The sequence below is a fragment of the Podarcis filfolensis genome (genome assembly GCF_964270895.1).
Source record: "Podarcis filfolensis genome assembly, chromosome: 1".
Lineage (NCBI taxonomy): Eukaryota > Metazoa > Chordata > Lepidosauria > Squamata > Lacertidae > Podarcis > Podarcis filfolensis.
In genome coordinates this window covers 110,969,779-110,989,304 of record NC_139604.1, presented here as the reverse complement: position 1 = coordinate 110,989,304, position 19,526 = coordinate 110,969,779, and the positions used below count along the sequence as shown (strand labels likewise).

The following is a 19,526-nucleotide window of genomic DNA, read 5'->3' as shown; positions in this document are numbered from 1 at the left end:
CTTTTTCGCATCTTACCCCCTATTTTACAATATCTGAACCGCATTAGTGATTCATTTTCATTTCCTTATGAGCCATCCTCTTATCATCACGGGACGGTTATTAATTATCTCTTGGCTTTTCCTAACATCACAAAGAGTTAGAGAAATTGCAGCAGGAGAGAATGCTATTAGTCACCACACAAAAAAACAAAATATTGCTAGGTAAGGGGAGATGAATATAATATAATCCATTATGATAAAATAATACACACTCTTATTCCTGTTGCTGCCATTTCTCAGTTACAATGGTTTTTCAACTGCTATTTTAAACTAAAAAATAAAATAAAAGGTACTTTCTGGTGTTCGGGGTTTTAAGTCTTATATAATTCAGCACATGTTTTATTGCTCTTAATCATTGAGCCCTGGTGACCATGCTGAGATTTACTACCTCATTCTCTTCTTTACACATATGTGTGGTACATTATGGCCTGAATGCCCTTGTGGCATTAAACAGTTAAACTACTAGTAGTTTTTCAGTCTTGAAAGGCTGGCTATTAAAATTTTGAATTTTATGAAGCCCAGCATTATTATTGATATTTATTATTATTATTATTATTATTATTATTATTATTATGACCCAAATCAACACTGCGTATTTTATCACCTTGTTCATTCTCTCCCTCTTTCTATCTCTATGGTCCCTCCAGATGTCTGTTTTTACTGTTGCATTCACGACGATTTGTGCTCATGATGGTATCAGGATGATTATATACAATCCCACTTTCACTCCTGTTTGTACCTGAAAAAGTTTTGGGGCAGACAAATTGCTTCACTTCCTGTCTCATTACAACTTCCTGTCCCATAACAACTCCCAATGTCGTCAACAAACTACAGTTCCCAGAATTCTTTGGGGAAACCTTGTTTAAATGTAGGGTGTGAATATGGCCCATGTTAGTGAACTATTGTAGAATACATTTGCAAAAAATGAAAAGGGGCCAACCAGTCTGGAGAGCCCACTACTGCTATCGAAACTGTGCATTATGGCTAACCAATACATACGCCGTATTATTATTTTTTGACAAACCGGTACTTTCGGCTTTCTGTTTTGTTTATATTTATAAACCACCTTCTCATAAGAAATATAACAAGGCAGTGTTCAACAATAATAACATCAGTAAAAGTAACATGTCAATAAAAAATGATGCATTTTTTTTAAAAAAAGTCAAATTCCAAAGTCCTGTCTGAACCATAGAGTTTTCAGAAGACATCTAAAGTAAGTGGAGATGACTCAAGCCAGACTTCTATTGGCAAGGAGTTCCATGGGGCAGGGCTTGCAACACTAATGTTTTGCCAATGGTAAAGGCTGGCTAACCTTCGGGCATGGGGGCTGGCCAACTTTGCCCCACCAGAAGATCTCAGTGATCAAGGTGGCACATAAGGAATCAGGTGGCCTTTAAGGGCCCAAGTTGTTCAGGGCTTTGTTAACACAAGAGCCATGAACTTAACTCAATAGCAAATTGGCAATCAGTGCAGCTCTCTCAGCAATGGAGTAGCATGTGAGCAGGCTGGTCATTGCATTCTGGACTAATTACAGCTTCTGGACCAGATATAAAGTCAGAGTCCTACACAAAGTATGGCTCTATATTGCTTTAAATGCTCCCTTCATTGATTTTCTGTATTGTTACCTAAGCGAAGTACCTAGAACAGAGATTGCGTTTAAATAATAAATCAAATCAAAAAGAAGTCATCACCAAACTGGGTGTGTATGGACTGCCCAGTGTACAATTTTTCCTCTACCTGGCATTACTGAATCAATGCAGGTTTGTTTTTAGACTTCAGTGAAGCCAAAGTGTCATGTTCACTTTATAGCATATTTGGCAGGACATAGACAGAGCCCAGCCAAGAACTGAATCGGTGATAAGACAGCAAATGCCTAACCTCTCCCGTAAGGATTCTGGTTTATATACACTGGCAAAATTAAGTCCCTTATTCATGCATGCTCACCAGCAAAGCCAACTTCTACAGATATAGGCTATTAAATTGCCATTCTGTTTGTGAAGTTCAAGTTCTGCAATTCTCTTGCACTCAAATCCAAGGTCTTTGTACTGAACCAAACTGTCAGGCTCACAAAGAAACAGAAAAAAGAACTTGACAGCCCTCCCCCCTAAATTTCCCTATCTCTTTCCAGGTCTCTGACGTTGTATTAATGTGATTTGCTGCCTGGCCTACCACCAAGACCTGAGTTCTATTGGGAAGGCCAGAGTTATCCATATACAATCTCGCCACGAAGAACGGGGTAACAGGAGTTTTGACTTATGTGCTGTGTTTCCTTAACCCCAATAGGCCACCCACTATGAACAAGCACAGTGGTTTCTCCTCAGTATGCCTTAGGTGTCCACATACTATAAAGGCATAAAACCTTTCTACTGCTACCATTATATCCCATGGTTGATTTAACCCTCCTCCTTCAAGAATAGAGAAAACAGCAAAAAATTAAATGCCCTACCTAATCTATGCATGCGGCTCAAAAGACAGAAATTTTAGACCTTTTGCAAACTGAAGGGCATGATAGAATCGAGCTTCCTTCATTCCTCCAGCTTCAAAACTTACTGCACACCATTTACCCACAATGCCTCTGTGCTGCCGCAATTTAAGTTGGCTTTGTTGACCTTCATCTGGCCCATTACTGCCTCTAGTGACTAGTTCAGCATCTTTACAGGCTCACCTGACACAGGTGGAAGTAGAGCACTTGTTAAGCAGAGAGGGAAATGGTACTGGGACTGAATCTGGTATTTCCCACCCCATCCCAAAGAATTAACATGCTCTTTTTCCATGCTTTTGTTTAAACAGTGAACTTAAGTAAGTAAAAGGCAGATTATCAGTGCTCTGATAGTGCTGATGTGTTTAGCTGGGCGGGGCCCTCTTCCCTTCAGAGTTATCAGCTATGGTACAACTCTGCCAGGTTAAACTGAAGCCTAGGAAACAAACTGTTACAACTTTGGATCTTTCAAGTCCAGCAGGGTCAAAGGATAGAGGCTTTTACTTTTACCAGCCATAGGACTTTGCCACTTCAGCCCAGTTGTGCTAGTATAGAAAGCTCATTGATGAGGGCCTAAAGAACTATGGAGCCAAGTCTGCATTAAACCCTTCCACCTCAACTTCTGAAGCCTGTTTCGATCAGTCCAGCACCAGGCAAGTGTGTGGAATCACCCAGCTACTTCCACAGTTTAACTCTTACACATTTTTTAAACACGAGTGGCTAAAATACAACAAAGGAATTTTAAAAAGACAATGCTCAAACTTCCTGCCTCAAGCCATCCTCAGTTAGTCCTGTCTAGTGCATGATGGGGAGGAGGCAGGTGTCTGCATGCACACATACACTTTCTTTTGCAAGCTGGAAACAAAACAAATCTTATTTCCTTGTTTTGTGCTTCCTCAGAGAGACTATCACATGGTCTGTTCCAAATGCAAGCCAAATGCCAGTACATGTCCCAGCCCATGGTGACCTTTTGGACACCTGGAGAAGTGCTGCAACACACACACACACACACACACACACACACACACACACACACCACTCTTGTATACAAAAGAGGGAGAAAGAAATTCCCAGTCAATGCAATTACCTATGGATATTGTTTGAATCCACTACTGGAGAGATCCCATAGGTTAAATCAATGTTGATTTAACAGTCTGGGATTGTTATTATACATAACCAAGTAGTTTCTGTTGAAACAGATGCTGGAAATAATTTTCCTAATAATGATAATAGTTATTACAGGTGCAAGTGATTGCTGGAAAATAATAATAGTAATAGTAATAATAATAATAATAATAATAATAATAATAATAATAATAATAACCCCCTCCCCACCGCCAGCCCATAAATTAATCCTGACAATGCACTGCTTGGCATTCACTTTCCATTTTTGTTATGTCTCATGTCAATTCCTCTGTCAGCTTGAGCTGTCCCATTTTCCTGATGACATTAATCTTTTGAGAAAGTGAATTTCAAAGTTGCACATTCACATACCGTGAAAAGCAAATATTACACTTGCAAGCAATATATTCCCATCAAAGATACTTGTGCAGCCTTTGTTTGGCAACAGACTGATCACAATGTGCATTACCGAACAAAGCATCTTGCACGAATAAGCTGTGCTTAATTCTCTGCCATCCCAGAGGGCTATTGAGTCTCCATCCAGGGTTCAACCATCTATTTTTATGGGATAGATTAATGCTGAATGATCAGTACATTTAGGACTTGATAATTTACCTGCTAATCTTATGCAGCCTCAACATTATATTCTAACTGGTACCATTTGAACAACATGGCAACATATCTCTCTGTTACCATTCTTTCTCTCCCATTCCCATTATAGCCTCATCTTTTCTTTGCTACTCCACCTAGTTGCTACCATATATATACAGCCTATTGATTTATATAATTGCTACCATATGTGCACATAGTGCACTAGGTTGTTTGTTTGTTTTTTGCCTATTTTATCTAGGCTGAAGCTCAATAAGAGCATAAGCTTTGAAAAATAATGTCACGAGAAAAGCCAAGGGGCAGAAGATATCCTAAGAATACACCAGTGAAAAACAGGAGGGGGGGGGACAACCAGCAGCTGAGAGCTTCTGTTGCTGAAGGTAAGCATTAAGTAAATATGACGGATCATCAATCCAACTGCCCCACTTGGCCCTCCAGTGAAATATTTACAGTAACACGATCCCACCCACTCCCTGGACAACAGAAGGTAAAATGAAGCTAAACAGCATCCTCCATTAAACTACGCAGCCAGCCTGTCCCAGATATCTTACTGCAAGAGTAATGAAAGCAAACATGATAGAGTATCCTTTGCTGGCTTGTGTTCAATGAGGCATAGCCCAAGATTGAAAGGGAATGTGCTTAGCAACACTCTTGCAGTACAGGATTTTGTCACCATAATCTAAAGAGGGCTTCAGTAGTATAACTACTTATTCTCGCTCCATCTGGACTGATTTTTAAAAAAATTATAATTCTAATTATTTGTTTAAAGCAGAACCTAAGTAGAAAGCCCTCATATTTGCACACAAACCCTGCCACATCTCATTTTTCAAGTGGCCACGTTTTAGTGTATCAATATCAGATTTGCTTAAGTAAATACAGTATCCATTTGCATGGGCAGGTTTGGGATTTGTGCATGGCAAATTTTGCCTGCAGCGTGCTGTCTAACGAGACAACTGTCACCGGAGAAACTGGCTAATTTTCTGGTTCATTTGAGATCCCATCACTAGCTGGATGGGTAAGGGGATTTCTACCCACAATAAAATGAAACGGCCACCTCATGTCTCCTATCGAGGACAAACGGAACCCTGCTCTGCTGCCAGGTAGGGCTTCTAACTAATCCTCAGGACATCGTTCTCAGACAGGTAATGTTTAAGTACCACTGTAGAACAGTGGCAGAGACAAGGTAACTCTCCCATATGCTTTATGGCCACAGATAATACATATAATTTTGTCCAACGTGTGTTCCGTGATTTGCAATCATGCCAGAATTGTGTGCTGCAGTCCTCCAACTACAAAAACTCAAAAAATGTGTGTATTAGGGCATATTTCTCAAAATTGCATACATATATGCATTATATTAGGTGAGATTGCTTGCAAGAATCTGTATATTCAGCAAAATGGCCTACAAAATGCTTTTAAAATAAAGAAATAAATCACAACTGATGTGGAAATGTAGCAAACCGAATTTAAGATTGTGAGGAGAGATTGAAACCAACATAAATTGAAGCTAGCTGGTTCAGTGCCGAGGGCCTTCTGGCAGTTCCCTCATTGAGAGAAGTGAGGCTACAGGGAACCAGACAGAGGGCCTTCTCGGTAGTGGTGCCCACCCTGTGAAATGCCCTCCCATCAGATGTCAAAGAGATAAACAACTACCTGACATTCAGAAGACATCTTAAGGCAGCCCTGTTCAGGGAAGTTTTTAATATGTAATGCTGTACTTTTTTAACACTTGATTGGGAGGCACCCAGAAGGGCTGGGGAAACTCAGCCAGATGGGCGAGGTATAAATAACAAATTATTATTATTATTATTATTATTATTATTATTATTATTATTCTCTCCCTACCTGTGTTTTGAAACAAGCTGGCAGCCAGTCTGGTTGCTCCCTAGAACTGGCCCCAGTCAACAGCATGTCATCCTTACTAGGCCCAGAAAGGGCCCTTTCACCCAGCTTTTTATGCTTCTGAGAAATAAAACAATTCTTGCTGTTCCTTCGCATGCCTCACACAGTCAAACTCAGCAGGAGATAGAGCATAGCTTTATGGAAACTGAACCACCACCACCGTGAGATAAGAGAAGCTTTGTGCTATGAGGAATTTTGTCAGGGTGATGACAAAGGAGAAATATTAACCTCACCCTTTTCTCCATGTACCATGATTTCAATCCTGCTACCACCCCACCCTGTTACTTTTTATTTTTTTACATGCATGCAATTGTTCACACACAATTAACTGAACACAGCTAATTGGAGTTATGATATGGATCTCTGCCCCAAACAGACGCTGGTTAGGCCTGTTATAGGCAATGAGATGAGCTCTAATCCTCCTTGAGGAGGCTTCTCTCGCCATCTGCCTGAACACTTGTCTTCAGCTTCCAAAGAGCCTCTTAAAATTTACTTGCCTTCAAATTATTTAGTGCACGCAAACGGGGCGTAGGCAGGAAGGCTACTACTATTTCTGTAACGGAAGTGGTAACTTTTCTCCTTGCTTCTCTTGGAGTCTCTACCAAAATAAAAATAAAAAAGGAAAGCCTCTGCCAGAGGAAAGAGAGACAGGCTCAGGGAGAAATATGCATCTGTAACACAGATTCTAAAGTCATGAGTTCATGTCTCTGTGCCCCCCGGGCTTCGTGGGGTGGTGAATGCTTCCCTCCGTGAGGGAGCCTTCCCAGACCCGCTGAAAGAGGCGGTTATTAAACCGCTTCTTAAAAAACCATCTTTAGATGCGGCCACGATGGCCAACTATCGCCCAGTCTCAAATCTTCCATTCTTGGGCAAGGTGATTGAGTGAGCGGTTGCCGAACAACTCCAGGCACGCCTGGAAGAAGCGGACCATTTGGATCCCTTCCAGTCGGGATTCAGGCCTCATCATGGGACTGAAACTGCCTTGGTCGCACTGGTTGATGATCTCCGGCAGGCTAGGGTCAAAGGTGAGAGCTGTTTCCTAGTTTTGCTGGATCTCTCAGCGGCGTTTGATACCATCGACCATGACATCCTTCTGGACCGTCTTGAGGGGCTGGGAGCTGGGGGCACTGTCATACAGTGGTTCCGCTCCTTCCTCCTGGGCCGTGTTCAGAAAGTGGTGGTGGGGGGTGAGTGTTCAGACCCCTGGGCTCTCACTTGTGGGGTGCCTCAGGGTTCTGTCCTCTCCCCCATGCTTTTCAACATTTACATGCAGCCACTGGGAGAGATCATCAGGAGGTTTGGGCTGGGTGTTCATCAGTATGCGGATGATACCCAGCTCTACCTCTCTTTTAAATCAGAACCAGTGAAGGCGGTGAAGGTCCTATGTGAGTGTCTGGAGGCGGTTGGAGGATGGATGGCGGCTAACAGATTGAGGTTGAATCCTGACAAGACAGAAGTACTGTTTTTGGGGGACAGGAGGCGGGCAGGTGTGGAGGGTTCCCTGGTCCTGAATGGGGTAACTGTGCCCCTGAAGGACCAGGTGCGCAGCCTGGGAGTCATTTTGGACTCACAGCTGTCCATGGAGGCACAGGTCAAATCTGTGTCCAGGGCAGCTGTTTACCAGCTCCATCTGGTACGTAGGCTGAGACCCTATCTGCCTGCGGACTGTCTCACCAGAGTGGTGCATGCTCTGGTTATCTCCCGCTTGGACTACTGCAATGCACTCTACGTGGGGCTACCTTTGAAGGTGACTCGGAAATTACAACTAATCCAGAATGCGGCAGCTAGACTGGTGACTGGGGGCGGCCGCCGAGACCATATAACACCGGTCTTGAAAGACCTACATTGGCTCCCAGTACGTTTCCGAGCACAATTCAAAGTGTTGGTGCTGACCTTTAAAGCCCTAAACGGCCTCGGTCCAGTATACCTGAAGGAGCGTCTCCACCCCCATCATTCTGCCCGGACGCTGAGGTCCAGCGCCGAGGGCCTTCTGGCGGTTCCCTCATTGCGAGAAGCAAAGCTACAGGGAACCAGGCAGAGGGCCTTCTCGGTAGTGGCGCCCGCCCTGTGGAACGCCCTTCCAGCAGATGTCAAAGCGATAAACAACTACCTGACATTCAGAAGACATCTTAAGACAGCCCTGTTCAGGGAAGTTTTTAACGTGTGATATTTTACTGTATTTTTGGTTTTTATGGAAGCCGCCCAGAGTGGCTGGGGAGGCCCAGCCAGATGGGCGGGGTATAAATAATAAATTATTATTATTATTATTATTATTATTATTATTATTATTATTATTATTTAACCGCTAAGCAACACTTCTTTTCAGGCTCAGAAATCTACACTTAGAAAAACTTGGGCCTTAATGCTTGTAGCTCAGCTGTATTCCTGCTCTCCTTTCTTCAGCCTCTTGTACCAACCTCACGGCAATTCAATGCAAGTGGAAGTAAGGGAACTGGAGTCCCAGTGGGGAATACGCTGTTATGAAAGCCCTGGCTGAAGTTCCTCTGTTTACTGGAAGAGTGCAAATGGGGAGTGTGATTTAGAAGGTCATGATTAAATGAATGTATGGTTGTCCCTGGGGAACAGCAGTGCTGGGGAACAGCAATGAGAATCAATTCATGCAATTCAAGAAGGGGAGCCCCACAATCTTTGCTGCTGCCAATTATTAATTATCGTTTTATTTGATTCATTTCGCTGATTTGAAAGGCAGGTACAGTGATACCTCAGGTTAAGAACTTAATTCGTTCTGGAGGTCCGTTCTTAACCTGAAACTGTTCTTAATCTGAAGCACCGCTTTAGCTAATGGGGCCTCCTGCTGCCACCGCACCACGGGAGCACGATTTATGTTCTCATCCTGAAGCAAAGTTCTTAACCCGAGGTACTATTTCTGGGTTAGCAGAGTCTATAACCTGAAGCGTATGTAACCTGAAGCGTATGTAACCCAAGGTACCGCTGTAAAGCAATGCACAGCCTGCCTGGCACCAGTCCATTAGCCTGACATGAAGGTTTTGTGATGATGATGATGATGATGATGATGATGGTGATAATAGTAATAATAAATATATACTCATTATACCCCACTTATCTGACTGGTTTGTCCCAGTCACTCTGGGCAGCAAACAGAAGGTCCCACTTCACTGATTCAGTTGGTGAAACTGGCTCTGTTACAGGTTCCACATAATACCCATTCTGCATCTGTAAGAACTTGCACTGTGGAACTCCCTGCCTATTGATCTCAGGCAGGTGCTTTTGCTGTACTCTTTTCAGCACCTGCCAAAAACATTTTTGTTTAGGCAAGCCTACCCAAATGTTTGTAAAGTTGATCCAAGTTTTAATCTGTTTTTAGTTCATTGTTATTGTAGCTTTTAGAAAGTCTTAAGCTTTTGTTGTCCATTTTCCTTATTGATAACTTTATTGCTTTGTCCTTTTTGTAAACCACTTTGAGGGTTGTTTGTAAAATCAGGTGATGTATAAATAAAATAAATAAAATAAAATAAAGATGCTACAGATGATGAGGCAAAGCAGATGAAACAAAATGGTGTCTGGGTTGTCGACATAGTTGCTTCTGTAACCCGCTGCAGTGGCAGCATAAAAACGAAAAGGAAGGGGGGGGAGAGAAAGAAACTGTGGGATTGTCACTGCTAACAGGGAGAAGATGGAGAAAATCAGTGAGCTAGTGCACGTGTTCTTTCCCTGCTCAAAAACAGAGTGAAGAATTTCGAGAAGCTGTCCACACACAGTCCTGTTCTCAGCGTATAATGAATCTCATGTGGTGCCTGAGCTTGCAACACTGTAAAGCTAAAAGAAATGTTGGGAGTAGCTGGAGTTGCCATAAACAACTGCAAGATACACACTGAGACATGCATTTTTATTCCAGTAAGAACATGCCTCAGGTAGATGGTGAATTTACAGGTATTGCTAAGCTAATGCCTGCAGGCAAGAATTTGGGTTCTGTTCATATAATTACCCGATATTCACCTTAGCCTGCTCCAGTATTTAGGTAAGCTTGCTCTGTACTTGGCGGGAGGTCTTGCAACAAGAGGAGCCATTTCCTTATAGGGCAGTTTCTGGCACCTCCCTAATTATTACAGCTACTATTACAATTGATTTATTAATTGCCTTCTAAACCACCATCTCAGGGTGATCTGCACAAGACAATTAAAAACACAAAAACAACACATACAGTGCCTTTAAAACAAGACTAAAACCACTGCAAGTGGGCACTTGTGGTAAAGACCCATTTATCCAACTGGGAAAGCCTGTTGTAACAAGAATGTTTTCAACCGTTTCCGGAAATTGCAGACAAATCATTACATTATGAATAATTATAATTATATTAAACTATTATTAATTCCCGTAAATGTGCCAAGTTCTCTGGCCATAAAGGCTGAGTAACAAATAAACTCGCCCATTCCCCCTTTTCTTCCTTTCCTGTCTTCTTTTCATATTTTCTACCATGTATTAGATCATGGGATGGCAATATTATTAAACCTGGGGGCCAAATGCGTCCACATCCAGCTGATTTACTTGTCAGCTCTGCAAAGAACAACTGCTGTAGCTCTTCAAATCAGAGCTAAGGTCTCAGAAAGAGAAAGGGAAACTTTCCTTTAACAGCCAGTCTTGGGGGAAAGTTTTTGCTGTCCTTGCCTTTCCTCCCATCCGTCTGTTGTTTGGCCTATTGTTGATTGTTTATTGTAAGCTTCATGGGGATATGAACCTCTCCTTTTTTGCTTTTGAAAACACTTTAAAGCACCATATTCAGTAATGGCTATGTAGTACTGCTGCTGCTGCTGCTTCTACCGATTAGACTACCACCACCAACAGATTAGAAGCATTTCTAGTCTTGAGTATATATCCCAAAAGTTCAAGAAAATGCCATTTAACTATCTGAGAGAGCCTGAAATGTGCATCTTGCAAGCTTCTTCAGAAGCCAGTCATGCAAATGTGTCTGGGCAGTAAAGATAAAAGGGGTTTGGATACATCTGAAGGGATTTTATGTAGGGTTTATGTACGGAATTCAATGAATATTTGCCACAGTTCCTTTACGGCACCTTGCAATTTCTACTCTGAGGGCCAAATTCCTTGAAGGAATGCTCTGTGCAATTGACTCAGAGAGTCTGAATTACAAAGGTTGGCATTACCAATTAAAATTTATGGCTGTGCTCCAGAATTTAAGAAGCAGAGCTTAGATGACGTGTGTGTGTGTGTGTGTGTGTGTGTGTGTGTGTGTGTTTTACTATATCCTGGCTTGGGAAACAAGTGTGTTTGTGGGTGGGGGTAACCATATGCTTTTCAAAGCCCCCCCTCCCCACAAAAGGATAATTGGTTTCAGATTTTATGCAAAAAGGAGGATTGTTTATCATTTCCAAAGCACTTATAAGTTATAACCTTTCCATTTCTAAGGAATGAGGATGAAATGTAAAGAACAGATTCAGATCTCAGTTGCAGAGGTGTACAGTAACAACAGAATAATTCAGATCAAAATCTGTTCCAAAGTGCCTCCTGAATCAAAGGAACTTTTAAGTAACTTTTAAAGTGTATGCCTTGGGCTCCAGGAGGTATTTGCTGTATAATTACAAATAAAAGCTAAATTGTTTCTATAGGACCTGTTTTTCTCACTATCACAAGATAGAAATCACTGAATGAACAAGAACCACGGTATCCAATGAGATTTCTCCCAGATGTTGTTGGACTCCAACTCCCATCAGCCCTAGCCAGCATGGCCAGTGGTCAGGGATGATGGGAGTTGTAGTCCAACAACCCCTAGAGAGCATCACATTGGCTCCCTCTCCACTAGAACTTCTGATTTGTTTTCTCATTCAAGGGATGAATCAGAGGTTGAAATGAGATGAAAGGCAGTCAGTAAAGCCTGACAAGTTCAGTGAATCACAGCTCACCTTTTTTGAATCCTGGGAATAGCGATCATAAGCATAATAAATGGTTTCTTGATTCCCATGGCTTACACAGTATAGAATTCCATGGATCTAAAATAACCATCAAAGGAGCAGGGCCACAATACTTTGGAGTTCCTCGCTAATGCAAGCAGACTTTGAGAGCTGGCAAAGCATTGTGCCTGAGATCCTGAGCTATAAGCCAGTTAAGTTCCCCATTCAGATCTCACCTTTCCCTCAAAGTTGTTTGGTAGTCATAAGCGGGATGTGTCCCATGCCAACACCTGATCTGAAACGTGGTGATAGTAATCCTGATCTACCTTTACATGATTGTTGTAACGATTATTGAGATAATGTACGTGAAGCGCTTTGAATAACTGAAAGTGCAACATAATTCCTCGGTATTATCATCATCATTATCATCTCATCATTACCATCCTAAAATGGCAACCTTGAGTCTGCCAATAAGCTTCTGGTAATTTACCCTTATAATCTCCCCTGTGTGATGGCTAGCATACAGAGAAGGTACAACAGCCGGGAACTTATTAAATGAGCCACCCAACTAAACAAGAGCTTCTAGCTCACATCTTCAGTTTGCTTTGCTTGTGCAAGGAGAATCTAACACAGGGTGTGTATTCAAGTAATTTTACAGAGAGGGATCTGAAATACTGTAGACCAACACAGTAGGGTGATTAGTGCAGTGCTAACTCCAAGGTTATGAAAAAACAAAAGCATCATATTTCCTCTATCCCCTGCACCAAATAGCCATTGATTTACTCATCAGCCACACATGGGTATGGCAAACACAGATTTCTACAGAAGGGGAGGGACACATCAAAAAATATTTCTTTTATTCCTTTCAATGCACAACTCTCTTCTTGGCAAAGAAAAGTTCCCTATGCCCGCGGTCTACATTGTTACTCATCTTGTACATTGCTTATATATATTTTTCCTTCCTTTTGTAAGTAAGCTGCAGGGTTAGCACCTTCTAGCAACTTTTTCCTGTCCTGAACATGTACACAGCTCCTCATCACTTTTGTTACCTTCCTCTGTTCCCCTGTCACACAGAGAGAGGTTAAATCTGACAAAGGCAGGAACCGCAAACACAACACTCTCAACACAGCCATTCATTTCAAAGACTTGCTGAGTCACGATCAGGTAATTCTTTTCAAGATACCAACTGATTTCTTACCATAACAATTTGCCACCCCAAAATCTGTAATCTGATACATTTTTGTGCAGGCTAGTTGCCACGGTCTTCTAGACTACGCATCTAGATTCTCACTTTGCATTCAAGCTTTCGCTTCACTTTATTTCTCTTGCCTCTGTTCACATCAAAACCCAACAGCCCTCATTAGTGTTAAATTGCATCAATGCCAGTGTAGCCAATCACATCACGTTATCTCCTGAGTCCATTCTACAATTCATATCATATAACTCAACAATGATTATGATGATCTTGATGGTTAAAAATGGCTTGGTTCGTAAATTTTCTCCGTCAGTACAATAAAAGAAATATGAAACTGCAACAGAACCCATATTAAACATTGGAGAGCAAAGGAATGAAACAATCACCTCTTCCTTTCTTGGGACCATTTTGAACACTGTGTGTAATAGGCTTGAAAACATATTTTGATGAAAACATCTAAAACCTGCTTCCAGAAAACCCAGATAATTCTGGAAGGCAATTATGACTGCACCAAGGTATTCTTTAAAGACCTGAAAAACAAAACAAAGGTAATGGGTTCAGCCTCTTCTAAAGGATGCTTAAGTAGTTAATTCACTGTTCAAAATGAACATTTAGGCTGAAGATTCAGCTAGTGATGCAATGCACCATCAAACACACTATAAAATCTAACAGCCCTCTTTTGATTTCAATTTGATGAAAGGATAAAATATGGCTGTATGTTGGGAAGAAGCTTCTCACAAGGCTGGTTGGCAGAAATCTCTGCCTGACATTTCTTCTGTCCTTTCATTGTTTTAGAAAGTCAGTGGTTTATTTATTTATTTATCTATTTAAATAATCATCTGCACCATGCCTCAGAGAAGTTTTATTGCTTTTTCTCCTCAGGGGAGGGGAAAAATGGTTCTAAGATGTCCTTGGAGACAAGGTCCTCAGTTTGAGGTTTTAAAAGACCCCGTTTTAACTTGGACAAACTATAGAATTGCTAAGTTTCTCAATTCATTACTCGCAAGACATGAGCAATGTCGACTTAAAACATCCATGAGAATTGCAAAGTATGTTATGAGATTAGGAGGTGTTGAAAGTCTTGTTCCTGCTATGACCCAGAAAGCCAGGAGGATCCAGGCAGTAATGAAAGCAGGATGGTAAACCCTTAAGATAAACAGCCTTTTGAATGGGTTCCCATCAATTGCTCAACTGCTGTTCTCTCCTCTTGGCTCTAGATATGGGGCTTGTATACTCCAACTATCTGGACATTTACTAGTTCATATGATGCACTAGAGTACAAGGAAGCAACACTGCTCAAAAATGTTAAGCAATGGCCCTGTGTTAAGTTGGAACCTCTGGCTTGTGGTCCTTTCCTTCAATTTACAGTGCAGTAGTACAGTGCAAAACTAGAAAAAGCCTTTGGTTTGAGATGAATTGTGCCCAAAGCCACTGTGCTTTCCTCGCCTGTGACTAGCACAAATCAAAGTTGCACCCCGCGTCTCTGAGAGAAACACATTCATGATGTGTCATCTGGAAATAGAGTATCCCTTTGATTCATAATGGTTCAGAACAGCACTTCCAAGTATTTTTCTTTCCCTTGAACATTAAAGCAAGCAACTTTAGTCGGGTCCCCTTAGATTTCGGAACTGAGCCAACGTTTTGTGTTGTCTTTAATATATGGCTATTTTGCCAAGATGGTATCAAAGGAACAGCACTGAGAAAACAGTCGCCCACCCATCCTTTTCCACCCCATCCCTCCAGAAGATCCTCTGAATTAAAAGGGCAGCCAGCCTCTCCCTGCTTAAGATAATAGTAGCATTTATCACCCACGGTACATTGGGCATCTTTGCAAACATTAGCCATGGAGTTGATAGCCCAGTAGGAAAACAAGCAACGGATAATTAAAACAAGAGCAAAACTAAGAAAATACATAAAAACAGCTGTAGGCTGACATTCATCTTGGATGCTCCTCCACTGAAATATTTAGGATTTGTGTCGCCTGACACCAGTAGCTTGAGACAGCAGTAGAGATTAGCGTGTGGAGTCCAGTGGGAATTATATGTTATATTTGGCTGTCAGGACTATAGCACATAGAGCAATCTCCATAATGAGTTTGGCTTAATGCAGGGATGGGGAACCTCTGGCCTTCCAGCTGCAGTTACAACCTGGACCTTTTTTTCCTGCCAGAACTCACCGGAACGCAGTACAGTGGTACCTTGATTTACGAACTTAATCCATTCAGAAAGTCCTTTCTTAAACCAAAGCATTCTTAAACCAAGTCGTGCTTTCCCATAGCAGCAGGGGACTCAATTTACAAATGGAACACACTCAACAGGAAGCGGAACATGTTCTGCTTCCAAGGCAAAGTTCACAAACCAAAACACCTACTTCCAGCTTTGCAGCGTTCTTAATCCAAGTTGTTCATAAACTAAGCTGTTCTTAAACCAAGGTACCACTGTACTGGCCAGGGGCAAATGAAGGCGTCGTGACACTCGGGGCAGCAAACCACTATGTACAGCGCATGCAATGTACATAGTGACGCCGCACATGCACTGTACATAGCGGTTTGCCAGTGGCGCCGCTCCAGCGCTGTATGGACAGTGCCAAGATCCTCCATTCACGGCTGTAGCAGCGACAGAGGGATCCCACCACCATCCATATGGCGCTCAAGCGGCAAACCACTATGTACAGCGCATATGCAGCGTTGTTACATACAGTGCATGCGTGCGATGCTGCACATGCACTGTAAATCATGGTCTACTGCCATGCTGGGATCCTCTGCTCACGGCTGCAGCCACGAATGGAGGATCCTCCACATGCGGCTGCACCGGCGTGGTGGCTGCTTGCGCCGCTGCAAGCCCCCATGGGGTGCCTTCTTATCACCCCCCAGACATGGCACCTGGGACACACCACCCCCACCCCCCTTGTGATGCCACTGGCATCTGTCAGGTGGGCACCATTGCCATTCTAGGAGAATGAAGAGGTAAGTTCTAGCACCTCTTTTTCTAGAAAAATGGCACTGGTTACAACTCTGATCATTCCTGACCTTTGGCAATCTTACCAGGACCTGATGAGAGTTGGCCCTTCATGTTATTGTGAAAGGCCCACCAGGCACAGTTGCCAACTCCAGGGGTCCCTGAGTGCCTGGGCACTCACAAAATTTTTACTGTGGGTGCCTGGCCTCCACTGCCTGCTGCCTTACCTCTGACTCTCTGACGCTGCCGCAGCAGCTAGGCCGGGGCCTCTGCATACACCACAAGTCCTCTGTTGGGGCCCGCTGTGGCTGTGGCTGTGCATCTGGGGTGCATCTGCAACTATGTCAGGCCCCAACAGAGACAGTGTGGAGGTGGAGACTTTGTTCTGCCACAGCAGCAGAGGGTGGCAGCCGAGCGTTGAGTGCATGACATGACGTCACTGGGCATTCACAGTCTGGGGCCCAAGTGGGCACCTCTGGCCAAAGGTTTCCTATTCCTGGTGTCCTCAAAATTATACTGAGGTTAATGGAGGGACAGGTATAAAATAATACCTTCCCTACACATGTACTGGTTCTCTGCTGTACCCCATCCACTAAATATATTTGGAGACTAGCAACAAATTGATAATGACTCTTTTCCTGATGGCAAACTTGACAGCTGAATGAGCCTTGGAGTCACAAAATGAAGCAAAGGGGGAAGGCATGGTCTTATGACTGTAATCCTTGAACCACTTTCTTCAGAACTATCACATCAACACAAGACCACTCTACAACATTATCAAATGACTTTGATAATGAATGGTGCAGAATCTTATGTTAGGTTATGTAAAGAAATAGTGGAAATAGACAAAGGGAATTATTGTGGTAAAATGGGGAAATCTGTGGCTCTTCAGATGCTGATAGACTACAGTGGCTACCACTGACCATGATGTTTGGGGGTGATGAGAGTTGATGCAGAACATCACCTGGAGGTTCAGAGTTTCTTTATCCCTGGGAAAGTTCTGAATCAAAATAATGTTGAAATATGGTTTCAAAGGACAAGTCCCCCCCCCCACTTTTGCCGTTGAAAAATTGTAATAAGAGCTTTATAAAAGGTCAAATAACTATATCTGTGACTAAGGGAATGAAATGTTACAGAGTATTTGAGTGAATGCCAAAGTATCTGTGCTGCCTTCTGAAAATTAGCAAACTGAAACAGAAAAGTCAAGTCTTACTTCTATAAATGCAAAGTATTTACAGCTTTACATATACCTCTTTCTCAGTAGACTAGCTATGAAATAGTCCAGTCATGCAGTAAGAGTTGTAAAATGTTGCTTGTTCTTTAATATATATATATTTATCTTTCTTAAGCCAAAGATTAAGTTCTACACATCACCTAAAAATGAAGAAGATCAGCAGTGTGATTTCTAGTACCACCATGGAAAGCTCACATTCTCTAACCTGGAACCTTCCAGCTATTTTTGTCTATAACTCTCATCAGCCCAGACCATTGGCCATGCTGGCTGGGACTGATGGGAGTTGCAGTCCAACACATCTAGAGGGCTTCAGATTGGAGAAGGCTGGTCTAGCTACTTACAAAATTAAGCCTCAAAATGAAAGTGTGGTGAAACCCTTCATGAACAAAAACAGCAAAGAATTTGCAGGACACTGAGCCCAACATTTCTATAACATTTCTCTATCATTTATGCTGCATTCACATGTCAGCTTATTCTGGGTTTTTTGCCATTTTCCTGTCAATTTTTGTATTATATTTGAGCTTTTGCATGACATATAAGCCTCATCCAGACATATAGTGCAATATAGCACAAGTTTAGTGCTCATTCCCCTGTTATTTGTAAGCAAAGTATTTTCTAGAAGCAAATGATACAGAAACAGATGCTAAGCTTATGATATATCCCTCCATATTTCTAGAAGGTGGCTATGCTGTTCAGAAGGGCACATACAATGTGGAAATTAACAGTTAGGGAAATGTCAGGAAAACAGAATAAACTGCTATTTGAATGCAGCCTTGGACTGTGTAACCAAGTAGATTCTGCTGCCCAACCACCCAGAGCCTACCATTCTGGCTAGCAATAATTGACACCACATTTTTGAGTTTTACTCTTTATCATATGAACTGTGTATCAGTTCATATGATACACAGAAAGAAGTCCGTGTTTCCCACTGGGAGTACACCCAATGGGGAGGTTCTATCAAGTCCATCTCTTTGATGAGGACATCTAGTCAAAGCCTTCCAGCCAACTTGTTGGATCACACTCATTCCTGAAGTGTTTAGGTATGCACCTCAAAACCTAATAAACATAACAATGTAAGAAGAGTCCTGCTGGTTCAGACCAAAAGTTCAATTTAGTCCAGCATCCTGTTCCCACAGTGGCAAACCTGATCCCCATGAGAAGCCCTTAAGCAGAACCTGAGCACATCAGCACTCTTCTCACTCGTGCTCTCCAGCAACTGGCATTCAGTGGAATACTGCCTCAAGTACACAGTTATAGGAGCATAGGAAACTTTCATAGGGCCATCATAGGGTGTATCCTGAGAACTGGTCTATCATCAGCTGCCTTGTTGTTACTAAGTAGTTCCGTTTGTTACACTCTCAACACATAGGACGATGCAGAATGAAGTTTCGTTTGTTACACTTTTAAGACACAGGATGATGCAGAAGGAAAATATCAGTATGAAATGGCATTGCCAACAGAAACTGTACGTTGTAATCTTTGGACTTGACAATCCTTGGACTTTATGGCAATAACACATAAAGAAGGTTAATAGTAATATGATATATTATTGCCATCAGGAACTGTGCTTTGCAATTTTTGGATATGACGATTAAATTACAGTTTCATTGCATATAATGTTACGTTACTTTATAGCCAGATACGTGTGTGTTGTGGTGTCCTAAACATAATTTACGTAATGAGGCAATCGTGGTGTGTGTTGTCATAGGGCCATCTAGCACAGGACTGTCAGCAATGACTGTCAGCGCATCTCCAGGATTCCAGACACTGGGTGGAATTCAATGTCCCACTATTAGACGTTCCATCTGCTCAGGCATATCAGGCTGTCCGAAAACACAATCCTCTGCCCCTCCCTCTGTACACTATTCTGGGGGTTCTCCTGGCACACCCTGCACCAATTGCAGGGGAGCAGATGTACAGTGGGGGGGGATGCAGAGGAAGAAAAGGCAAGATATGGAAGCCCTTGAGCAGGGCTTGTGCTGACATGGTTAATCAGGAAGGGGTTTTTTTGCATCTGTACCTGGAGATGCCTGGGATTGGACCTGAGACCTTCTGCATGCAAAGCAATGCTTTGCCTCTAAGCCATGTCCCTTTCCCATCACAA

The 19,526-nt window shown here is 42.4% G+C and overlaps 1 protein-coding gene across 5 annotated transcripts in view; it reads right to left on the bottom strand.

Annotated features, from left to right (window-relative positions):
- Positions 1–19,526, bottom strand: part of FLRT2 (fibronectin leucine rich transmembrane protein 2) — a 90,136-nt gene that overhangs the window by 24,031 nt on the left and 46,579 nt on the right. Inside the window, exon 3 of one of the 5 annotated variants that reach the window (XR_014548213.1) lies at positions 13,037–13,761. The exons of the other annotated variants lie outside the window; for them this stretch is intronic. The gene's annotated coding sequence lies outside the window, so the exon portion shown is untranslated. Of the gene's footprint in view, positions 1–13,036; positions 13,762–19,526 lie in introns of those variants that run through there. 5 annotated transcript variants of the gene reach the window in all.